Here is a 12816-nt window from a genome sequence, read left to right as displayed (position 1 = left end):
CTAATCAGATACCATGAAGAAAATTATATAAAACTTCTGGAACCAAAAAACTTCACAAGAGTGCTAAGTGATGATTCACATTAGTAGAAACAAGAACTGGCTTGGCTCATGATAGACGATTAAATAGTTTAAAAAAAATGAAAGAAAATTCAGAGAGCCTTGGAAACACGACATTATGAAATGTATGAATATGTTCATTCTGAAATTTCAAGAGATTAAAGAAAAGAGAAAGAAGAACACTAATAGGCAAAGAAATAACAGCGAAAACCTTCAAGTTGGCAATTAGCATCTCCAGATGTTTGATGCACACACGGCTGAAAGTGCGAGGACCTTGCTAGATGGGTGAGAAGCTGAAAGCCAAAGATCAGTTCCTGAAATCAATAAAATACTATTTATTCACTCTGTGTGACAAGCAGGATGAAGTGTAAGATAATTAGCAAATACATACATGTCATATATACATACATACATACATACACACATACATATATGCATATATACACAAACCAACAAGTATGCGTAATTTTGTCACTGCTCCAAGGACTGTGCCAGAAACTTGCTATTTTATTTAGAGATTAACACTAAAATTACCTATTCATATTGTTTGGAAATTTATGAGAAAATCAAAGGTTTTTCATCTCAGTAGGCCACTGAGATTCATTATTTAACGAGATGTGGCACGAGTCACTTTGTATTAAAAATTGACATATAGAAAAGGCAGAAAATCATTTATTCATCCAACAATTCTGATTAAATTATTAATAACAATTTTTAAATACATGCCATGTGGGTAACTTCAAAGACAGATGAAATGCTACCAGAGAATGCATTCATCCAAATGTGTTATTGCATATGTAGGAGATAAAGTCTGTCTTGTTTTGTTCTGTTGTTGTTAAGTAGTGGACACAAGAAGTGCTAAAAGGTTCTCTTATATAATTCCAGAGACGTGCCTTACATGGCAATGCTAAGTCACATGACGATATCCCTGAAAGAGGGCATGGCATACCAATAAAGCTGGGGTGACGCAGTAAGACAAAGATTCATCAAATTCCACTCAGAGCCCAGGATGTGCGTTTCACACCAGCACTTGACATGTCCTGCTGGAATGAATACGACTCGCTGCGCTCAGATATAAATGTCAATTACTGACGACAGAGAATGGTTCCTGGGTGCAGAACAGTAGTGATGGCACATGCCACCTGTATCAGACAGGGAAAACACGAGACCCCAGGGTGGAAGGAGGCCTGAGCCGTTTGGCAAACACAAGATCTATAAACTAGTTTTACAGCATACTCAGGTTAGATAACAAGTATGTATCGAACACTTCCAAGAAAACTGGATGCTCGGGAGTGTGTGAAGCAACGTCTCCTTTTGGCTAATGGGACACTGAACTACATACAACAAGTGCTGCCTAGCCCAGAGATAACTGACACACAACCTTGTGAGTCAAAGTGACATTGCACATGTCAAAACCTCTAAAATAATAATGCTCACTCTATAGAAAGTAGTCATAATTACAGTGCCTTCACTTTCCAGGCACAGACTGCGTCTATGATGCATGGACAATGTTCTTTGGGTGGCTCACATCTTTATTCCCAGCATTTGAGAAACAGAGATAGGAAAAATCTCTCTGAATCTGACGCCATGCCCATTTACAGTTAGTTCTAGACTACCCAGGGCTGCATAATTAAGACCGTGCCTAAGAAAGAAATGAAGGCAGACAGGCACCCTCAGATACTCATTTTCTGGGTAGCCATCTTATGGCTTCCACGTTACCTCACCCTGGACAGGGGGATCACTTTCTCAATGACTGAGATTCATCATGTAGTGTCACAGTTAACTGCTGCATTGCTAAAAAATGCTGTGGAAAAATAAGCTTTTTGTTTTAAAAGATTTAAGATGAAGCAAGGGTTTATTTTAGCTTACAATTCCAGAGTGCACTCTGTCATGACAAGCACTTGATCTGCAATGTTTAGCCATGGAAAGCAAAGGGAGAAGACCAGTATTGCTCACTAACTTCTCGTTTTTATACAGTCTAGGTCCCAGGCCCAGGGGATGGTGGGAAAAGATATTATTCTATCATAAGTTGCAAATGAATTACCATTAAAATGGTATATGAGTCTAATTATAAAAATATGCTTATAAAAAAAGAGAGAATTTGTGTGCACGGTGAGACTCTGTCTCAAATAAACTGCAAAGCAAAAGCAAAGAAAAACAAATGAGGACCCAAGGAATCAAAATGGTCTCCAGTGTGAGAATTTCCTTGCATTTTTACTTTTCATAATGAGAACATATGACTTTTATAATTCTAAAAGAAAAGCTGAAATATCATGTTCCATGAAAACCTTAGATGTGGCCTTAACAGTTCTGGCTTCCAGGACTAAGTTGGAGAGTTAGTGTGTATGTTTGAAAGGCCAAGATCAAAATGAAAAGCCAAGCGATCATCTTGAGCAAACTGCAGTGAACAGGGCTGCAGAGAGACCAGAGGCCCAAGCACATGAGCAGGGAGATCCAGACGGGAGCGGGTGGACTTTCCATATTCCCTGCCTTGATGTAGCTGACACGTCTAAAGCAAGCCGGGAACAAGCGCTGTTTCCAATCTCCATCAAGTGCCCAAAGAGAAAGAAGATCACACAATTCACTTCCAGGGTCTCTTTCCAGAAATCTCTGCACCATTGCCTTAGTACCAAATTAATATTCTTATGTTTATGTGCCAAGAGGTGGTATAACAATTTCAATCTTCAAATTGAAAGCAGATCAAACCCCATTTCTTCTACTGATAAAATACAGCTTTCCTACTGATGGTTGTATGTACTTGTTCTTACTACATTTATGAACAAAATACTCAAGAATAGGTGAGGATCTCTTTAACAACAAAATAGAAACAAAAAAAGACTATCAAAAGAAGATGCACATAAGCCACAGTGGAGTGAAATATCACACCATGCCGCATAAAGATGCGTAATCCTCTCAGTCAAAAGCAGAATAAATAATGAAATGTGGGAAGGAACCTTCACCTTCACAGAGTGCAGTATTTTAACTATGAATAATTATAAGCGAATTGAAACATCTAAAACAACAGATAAAGTTGTGAATCTGTTTCTTCCTCAAATTTATGGGCTGCCTTGACCTTGGCAGATTACAAAAAACACTGACTAGATTTAGGTCTGGAAAGAGTTTCTAGGAACAATCTAGAAATAACTGATTCATACATACAGGGATTTATGTTTAGAAGCTACAGTTTCTTTTTTTTTAAGCCAAGTTAGAAAGAAGTACTATTGGGGGCTGTGGAGAGATGATAAATCAACACTTGCTGCCCGTGGGAAGGAGATGCTTCACTTTCGTGACTCTAATGACTTGACTGACTCCATTGTTCCCTGGAATACTCAAGAGACGTAAAAATAATCCTCAAGTTCATGCATCCGTGCTTACTAGATCAGAGAGCTAAACAAAGATTCCTTAAGATAAGAACAGTATGTCCCATCCTTCTGACACCCCCATTTAATTTCCGGTATAAAGTTGACTCATCAAAGTTAGTGGATGGAAGGATAGAAGGACAGAAGGAATACTCTACCAGTCCATAGGCAGAAAGGATGCTGCTCAGTCCCCACAGCCATGTTTCTTAAAGCAGAACCACCGGAGCCAATCCCTGACCAACTAAAACCTCGTTATTCTATACTATTAGATAACAACACTTAGAAATGGAGCTTGGGAACTCACTTGCAAGGGTAATAAATGCTGCCACACAGTATTTCACATATCCTTTCAGCCTAACCTCAGTGGTATGCCACATCAATAAACAGCATCTCCTCTGTATGTCAGTTCTTCTACTGCTGACAATACAACAGGGTGCTTCTGAATCCCAATAAGAAGCACCCTGTGAGTGGGGAAGAGCTTAATCCAGTGCTGCAAAAGCATCACACTGGATTCTGCCTCTGCTTTCTGCTGAACGTGTTTACTGCTCTCCCATATGGCAAATGCTAAAGTCTTACCACGGCCATCTGGAGGTGCAAAGCGTTCAGCAGTGAAAATATCAGTAGGGACTTAGAGTGCTCTGCTTCTAAGCATGGAGTTCAGCTGGAAATTCAGTTGTCTTCTGCAAGAGTCCAGTCTAAGCAGTACCAGGAAAATAGATGAAAAGAGAACTTAGAGCATGTTTTCATGCCTGTGACCATCACACCATGCACTGAAATTCATTAAATATGGAGGAAACATGTTTTGAACAGAATCTTAAATTGTAGAAAATCCAATGTATCCTTCAGAATAAAGGAATGGACCAACAGTCAATACATCTTAAAATAGTACCACTAATAGTACACGATGATAGCTCATTATTGCAAACTGTGTTTGCTTCATATCGCTTCACTAATTTTACCTTGTCAGAAATAGGTAGTAGTCATCAGTCACTGCCTGTTTCTCTCTATGTCCTTATCTCCCTTCTACAGCCTGGCAGTTTCCAGAGGACACATGAATCCTTAGCATGTGGTGTGTATCTGACTCCTCAGAGAAGGCAGAGAGACTTCTACCAAGTGTCACAAGCTACAGAGGAGGCAACGGATGCTCACAGAGATCTGGAGAGGTGACTTGGGGAGGAAGGGAACAATATGCTCTCAGAACTGAGTGGGGCTATGGTTGAGTAGAAGTTAGACTCCTCAGATGACTGAATTGGAGAAATCCAGAGGGAGATTAGTAAAGAATGGACTTCTGCTAATATAAGAAAGAAGTCTGCAACTACAAGCAAAACTGTCTAAAATAGAATGTATTTTCATGGAAGGAGAGAGGTATATTGGAAAGGTTTTATGCAGAGACTTGGAGATTCAGCCACATAAGCTGTATGGTTCCCTTTTTTGAACCAACTCTCCTGTCTCCCCTGTTTAAGTGTTGGAACTTTGTTTCTTCCTGAGGCCCCACAGTACTTCGTACACACAGTACACTTAGCAATGCCCTCATTCTGATGTCACTGCTTTGTACTTCCATCTCCCACCTGAGGCAGTAAAGCCACTTGAAAATAAGATGCATAGACTTATTCCTCTTTGCAGCCAGTGTTCTTCCACAGTTCCTAGAACATACTAGAAGCTCAATGCATATTTGCTAAATTAATGAATGACAGATCAGCTATTTAAAAAATAGAAAAACAATACTTTAATGTGTATATGTCTATGTGTACATATGCACACATATGGTTTGTTTATAAAGTGTCCCTGGAAAAGGACAATGAAGGCCCGGACTCCAGTTCATGAATCCACCCATTGAAAACTTAATCATGAATGACTTTGACATAGTCAGTTAATAAATCTATTAGTAGACTCATAACTTGATGACATTACTGGAAAATAATAGAAACTTCTAGAAGTGGAGCCTAATTGGAGAAAGTAGGTCCCAGAGGGTTGTGCCTTTGAAGGGCATTCTTGCCTTTGTCTTCTCGCTGTTTTTCAGATTCTGTGAGGTGAGCAGTTCTGCCCCAGATTGCCCTTTGGTTTGAGAAGATCCAACAAATGGAACCAACTGACCACAGGTTGAAACGGGGAGTCTCAAAGAATCCTTCTTCCATTGTACTGTTTTAACAACTACACCCTGACTAATACCAGGGGCTGGTCTCTACACACACACACACACACACACACACACACACACACACACACACGAATTTATAGTCATACAAAAACCCCTTTCCCTTACATGCATTCTTTGCATTCACATGTTAGTCTCAATTTTCAGTCAAAAACTCTTAACAGTGCTGCCTGGTGGTCCTTTAAGCACCATGGATAGATGCACGGATAGCCCATTACCTATTAGGACACTAAACACGGTACTAGAAATAGGCTAACACCCAGGGCCTCTCTCTCTGCTAAGGAGTATCGCATAGCTGTGTCTGTGTCTAGGTACAAACCACACATCTTTGGTTTCCTGAACATGCCAATAAGAAACAGGTTTTTAATGGCTGGCGTTAGGAAGCTGGTAAAATGTCTTGACTGGAGGCTTTAATAATGAGCTCAGGCCTGATGACTCAGCACTGAAAGCGCAACAAACCTAGTGAAAGGTCTCAGAGAACGACTTTCTGAAGCAAATGTTTGGACAAAAAACACTGGCTTCTAACTGTGCTTATGGGATAGAAGATACGCTATCCTTTTCAGCTCTGTCGGTACAGCGAGGAAAGGAAAATGTCAAAATTTCCAAAGTGGCTTAGCTTTCCAGAGAGCGCTGCCACCTAAAATCCATCCACAGGTGAGGTTATGAGGTTTTCAGTCCACAAGTTAGTTCATCTGGGGCGTGGTAGAGTACACTGAGGTTTCTCCTTGTGAAACTCTAGAGACTAAGATAGCTTCTTCCAGGCCCTGCACAGCCTTTGTGAGACTCAAACACAAATATTTCAACACATGCCTTAAGGCATTTCTTCTTCTTTCTTTCTTTCTTTTTCTTTTTAAAAAATTTCAGAAAATCACTTGGGAAACATTTTATCTGCATTAGAAATAAATAATAAATTTTAATATAGGTGAGAATCGCAGGCCTGAGATGTGGGGCAGGAGTGGAACACATGCCCAGTATAGACAAGGTCTTGAGTTTAGTAGGAGCACATATGTACATGCATCTCTCTCTCCCCCTCTCTCCCCCCCCCTCTCTCTCTCACACACACACACATATTCACACATGAACACAAGCCATAACAGTAAGAAATAAACTCATAAAAGTGTACAAAGGCAACAAAACCAATCTCTATACATAGAGAAAAATAACAGCCATACCACAAAGGCATTAACGTTATAACAGCACCGAGAATGGAATTGTTTTTATCTAAAGCATGAAACACCTAAAATTCAGGCTTTATTTTCAGTACCAGGAAGAACTAAGATCTGTTATAACAAAGAACCTCAAATGAACTTCATATTTCTTTAAAACTAAATCTTGTAATCGGGTTGGATTTGCATAGCCTAATTTCTTAAATGGGGCCAAGCAGTCTTTAAATAGCACACTTTAAGGATCTCTGAAGCATCCCTCCTTCATCCAGTAAGTTGAAAGCAAACTGAAGAGTACCATCTCAGCCACACAGGGGTCAACAGGCTGCACACCTGGCAGAGACCAGACCATAGCCTCACAGTAGAAACACATCAGGTTTAGGAGTAAAAAGTATATGCAAGCGTGCATATCTAGTTCATATATAATTAGACTTAGAAAACCAAGTCTGTTGGTTCAGTCCTCAAACTTGATGTTTGAAAAGTCAAACTTAGAATATATTCAAACTAGAAATATTCTACATATAGGGTTCCTGAATTCTTTAAAGTATAGTTTCTCTGAGGAAGAATCACTTGATATGAAAAGAGATCAAGAATACTTTAACACCATAAATAAAAAGCATAAAACACAACAATCAGTCAGGATGTGGAAACACTGAGTGGCACTCAGCCAGCCTAGAGGCAAACTGAAATACAAGTCAAAGAAGGGCCAAGTCGAAAGATCCAAGAGAGCCAGTCTAGTGGTCAGACGCAGGCACGGGAGCCAGGAAGAGCACAGGAGTCATGGAAGAAAGAATCCCAGTCAGTGAGGATAGCTCCAGCCTGCAGACTGTCCCACTCTCTCCCAGGCCTTCATGGGCAGTCTTGACCCTTGGACCAGTCCCAACAGAGAGTCAGAGAGAAAGGAGTTCTCTCAATGAACTTTGAATTCTCTGCATAAGGTGCTGAGAACAACACACACCAACTCGCATGCGTCCAAGAGGTTAAGTATGAAAATGTGATTTTCTTAGCAGATATATTTGGATGGATTACAACAAGTATGCAACTGCAAACAATGAGGGTATGTAAGATGACACACACTTAGGAAGTCACCCTAAGACCTGTTTGCATAAAGACAGAATTTGGATTATCAATAGCAAGTCCAAGGCTGCTGATAAGGGTCATTTTGTTTTGATGAAACCAAAGTATATTTTATCAAGTTAGTTGGAGAGTGAAATGAAACATTAGAAATTCATTTACATTGTGTTCGTGTGTATACCAGAGTCAAAAGTTCACAGGGAGGCAAAGGTCTTGGCCATGCTCACAGAGCATCCAGGATATACAGTTCTTCCAGAAACAACATCCCATGCTCCACCTGCAGGACCAGGCTCTTGTCCTAAGTTTCCAGTCTTCAACATGTGTCAAGCAGTTGTTGGTTATACATCGTCAGGGTTGCAAGTAAGAAACATTAAATAGCTCAACACAGAGATACACCTAAGATCCTCTCTGTGCTATAGCATGTTACAATGCACTTGGAATAGTCTCCCTTTACATTGTCTTTTTTATTATTTTGTTGAGTCAAAATCATAGAGCAACCTTACTGTAGACTTTCCTAACTCCTGGTAAAGTTCTTATATGAGGAGGATTTTTAAACGTCTTTATTCATTTTAGCATAAGATCATATTTAGGCATTAAGAAGCAGGCACATATGAGGAAGATCTAAGTGCATCATACCACACAGCTAAAGCTGGAAGAAGAAAAATGACAAGTCCTCGTTCATAAAAAGAAGTGTCCATTAATACAAAATAAATTATAATATACTGTCTGTTATATAATTGCTTAACAACAACAAAAAGATTCAATGTACTGCATCCAATTTATGATGGAAAAGTTATTGTGAAAAACTTTACAATGAGGAGGAAAATAAAGTGACTCATAAATTATTCTGCAAATACAAATTACTCCTGCAGGATCTGGTAAGTCAAAGGCTAGTACAGTGAGTGATGGGAAAGCTCATGACAGAAACAGGTTAATAGGCAATGTGACAAAGGGTTGAAATTAGGCATGCACACGCGCACATGCGCTTGCGCACGCGTGCGCACGTGTGCACACACACACACACACAGGGACACATGTTAACACTCATCATGCTTTATGAAAACACACGTTCTAAGAAAATAAAGATAGACTTTCTAAGGTATGGGCCCATAGCAAAACTGTGGCACGGGGGTTCAGACACCTGGAAACAGACCACTAAGGAATGTCCTACCACGGTCACTCCAGAATAAAGGGGGCCAACTCTCATATGCTAAGCTTTTTAAAATAATATTTGAAATATTATTAATAATCAATGAAATTATTTTAAAATTTCTCAGTGTGTTCTGATCAGTTTTTCACATTAGATCTCCAGACATTTTGTTAGATTATTTTTCAAAAGAATCTTGGTAAACTATCTATCACGCGTTAATCTAAATGCATAATCACACTCATTTAAAAAATCAAATTAAAGAGTATAACATGAAAATGTGAGAAACAATCTCCCAATTAATTGATCTCAGAAGCATCTCAAGTTCCCTTCATCTGGTGGTGGCATATGCCTTTAATCCCACAGCTAGGGAGGCAGAGACAGGAGGATCTGAATTCTAGGCCAGCCTGGTCTATAGAGCAAATTTCCAGACAGCCAGAGCTATACAGAGAAACTCTATCTTGAAAAACAACAGACTAAACAAAACAAAAGAAGTGATTCACTTAGGTAATTATTAAAAATGCTTTTTTTTAAAAAAAAGTTTCCTTCTAAGCTATAGAAATCCCTCAGATAACTCTGTTGGTTCTCATTTTATGTGGAGAGATGGCTCAACGGTTAAGAGCACTGACTGCTCTTTCAGAGGTCAGGAGCTCAAATCCCAGAAAGGTAAGAAATCCTGAAGGCAACAAACAGTATATAATTCCCATGTCTCATTTGTAATTGCTCTCCTTGAAAACTGTGGAGTCTCTGCCAATGGCTGAGACAGGATTTTTTAGAGGTTCCTGGACTATCATGAACCACAGTGCAATAGACAGGACGAAGCAATGAGCTTCATTCAGGTCACAGGGAGATCCAGGATTAACGAAAGGATAATCAAGTGACCAGCCCAGCTGACAGGGAAGCATTAGCGGACTCAGAGCCTGTGGAGCCCTGTAAAGGAAGCATTTCTAAATTTAGTTGGACAGGAATTTCTACAGCCTATCCCTCCAGTTTTAAATAATTCTAAAGTGATGGAATGTGCTGAGTCTATGTTTTTATGTATGCACTATACATCAGAAAATTTACTTTCATATTCTTTAAAAATGAGCATGGATATTAGGGTGGCACTAATTTTAGAGCTATGATAATGTAATTTTATTGTTAATGGGCAGGAGACCTTCTCTATTCATACGTCCACAGAGATAGCCTCACAGGGAAGATGGCACAACAGAAAGGATACCTACAACATGGACACGCCCACCTTGGAGGTGGGAACGCCAGGAGGTGGAAGCACAGGAGGCTTGCTGAGTTTCTCTGCTTGCTTTTACATCCTTCAACTGTCTCAGGGCCAGTGTGTTGTGGTTGTATTTGGGTGGGCCAGTGTGTTGTGGTTGTATTTGTGTGTCTCAGGGCCAGTGTGTTGTGGTTGTATGTTGGTGACTCAGGGCTAGTGTGTTGTGGTTGTATTTGGGTGACTCGGGGCCAGTGTGTTGTGGTTGTATTTGGGTGACTCAGGGCCAGTGTGTTGTGGTTGTATGTTGGTGACTCAGGGCTAGTGTGTTGTGGTTGTATTTGAGGGTTTGTTTGCTGTATTGCCATGTGATTACTTCTCAAAACATGCACACATCACTAAACCAACATTATTAACTTCTTCCACAGCTCCTTCTAGTGCCTTATGAGTTCCAATAAACCTAAGACAAAGCCATGTTGAAACTGTGATCTATTCCATGTGGACCTTATCCACAGGTAAATATAAACAACCCACTGATCCAATCTTTCCCAGTAGTCCCAATGCCATTTATGGAATTATCTGAATTTTTTTAACTGAGTTGAAACCCACTTGTATCTTACACTACATTTCCATATGCATTTGCATCTATGGACTCTTTATTAACGTTTGATAATCTTTTTAAAAATGAAGTTCCAAGGTTTTAAATAGAAAAGATTTTGAAATGTATTGTGGTGTACCTTTAAGTTATTAGCCTTTCTTATATTTCCATGGCTATACATAACTATTTTTCATATAATTTATGATAAGGTTATCCTATTACAAAGAGTAACTTTTAGGCCTAAGGATATAATTCATAACTCAGTGCTACAGTGTTTGCCTTTCATATGCAAGGTCTTGATTTAAAAAAACAAATCACAACCTGGACCTCATCCATGCTTTATCAGGCTGTCTTTACATCCACAAAGTCACAGCTCTCTTTCATATTTCTAATGTTGTTGAGGAGGAGTTTGATGCAATAGTGGTTTTATATTTCAAAAAGGAAGAAAGTCACCTTGAACCATCACTAATTTTATCTTTTTAAAATGCTACTGCAGATGAGATTTTTTTTCCCTTGCACCATTTTATTTGACTGCTATCTGTATCTATCTAAGCTATTTCTGTCTGGTAATATACCTGCATGTTAAAAGAAAAAAAATGCTTACCATGGATTTTCACGTAAGTCTGTAAAATGCTTAAGATAGCAATCACAGCGTGTAATAATAGTGATTTATTTTATCATATCTTTGTTGGTTTCTACACCCCTAGCTTTTTTCCTGTTGCATTGCATTTGTAACAAAGTACCTCAAACGAAATATAAGGAATAACACAGAGTCTTGCCTGCTTGACATCCTGGGAACACTTCAGTGTTGTTATGGTCTTGTTTGTGAGGTTGAAAGAAAATAAGGAAGCATTGATTGTCTGATAAGACTTATAAGGAATAAATGCCAAACTTGGTCAAACATTAGCAATCATATCTTATGTGATATTAGGATTGATTCTAGAACTTCATGTGTGCAAGTCCTCTGAGCTACATTCTAGTCCTCTTTTGGATAGCTTTATGTCAACTTGACACTAACTAAACGCATCAGAGAGTAGAGACTCTCAATTAAGAAAATGTCTCAACAAGACTGAGCTGTAGGCCAGCCTATAGGTCATTTTCTTTATTAGCGATTTGTTGGTGAAGGCCAACCCATTGTGGGTAGTGCCATCCCTGAGATGTTAGGCCTAGGTTCTATAAGAAAGCAGGCTGAGCAAGCCATGAGGAAGAAGCCAGTAACCTGCTCCCATCCATGGCCTCTGTATCAGCTCTGCTCCTGCCTCCTGGTTCCTGCACTGTCTTAGTTCCCATCCTGACTTCCTTTGATGATGAAGAGTGGTGTGGAAATAAAAACCTTCCTCCACAGGTTTGTTGTTTTGGTTTGGTTTTCGTTTGTTTGTTTTAGGTTTTTTTTTTTTGGGGGGGGGAGGTTAGGTCATGGTGTTTCATCACAGCAATAGTACCCTGACTAAGACAAGTCTCCATTAGAAGTTACAGAGATAATTATATAGCTACTATATATCTAATTTCACAATGTAGAAACAGTTTCCTTGATAGCAAGTAATCATTACAGATCAGTAACAAATCCATCTTCAGGTATCATACTAATACTTGCTAAAATGGAGATGTAAAAACAGTACAAGGATTCTCACTCATAGAACTATTTATTATCTTGACCTTCACATTGGTTTTATATGTGTGCAGTTAGTTCATACATCCTTTTAGCTAGCCATTTGAAAGCAAATTACAATGTTGTAATACTTTATGCCCAAACATTTACTATCTCCTAAGATTAAGTACACTGCCTCTAGGATTTACTCCAATATCCCAGCTAAAATCAGTAACTTCCTAGTATCATTTAAAACCTGATCCAAATGAAAACTTGTCTAATAATTTCTTCTTCTTCTTCTTCTTCTTCTTCTTCTTCTTCTTCTTCTTCTTCTTCTTCTTCTTCTTCTTCTTCTTCTTCTCCTCCTCCTCCTCCTCCTCCTCCTCCTCCTCCTCCTCCCCTTCTTCCTCCTCCTCCTCCTCCTCCTAAAATCTTCTTAACATTAATTTTCAACAAGGTATAATA

General features: G+C 39.2%; 1 protein-coding gene across 2 annotated transcripts in view; it reads right to left on the bottom strand.

Annotated features, from left to right (window-relative positions):
* Sh3gl2 (SH3 domain containing GRB2 like 2, endophilin A1) overlaps positions 1-12816 on the bottom strand; it is a 190484-nt gene that overhangs the window by 63128 nt on the left and 114540 nt on the right. The window lies entirely within an intron of this gene.

Source organism: Apodemus sylvaticus, chromosome 3, assembly GCF_947179515.1.
Source record: "Apodemus sylvaticus chromosome 3, mApoSyl1.1, whole genome shotgun sequence".
NCBI classification, from domain to species: Eukaryota; Metazoa; Chordata; class Mammalia; order Rodentia; family Muridae; genus Apodemus; species Apodemus sylvaticus.
Note: the sequence above shows the minus strand (reverse complement) of the source record. Positions and strands in the feature narration are given on the sequence as shown.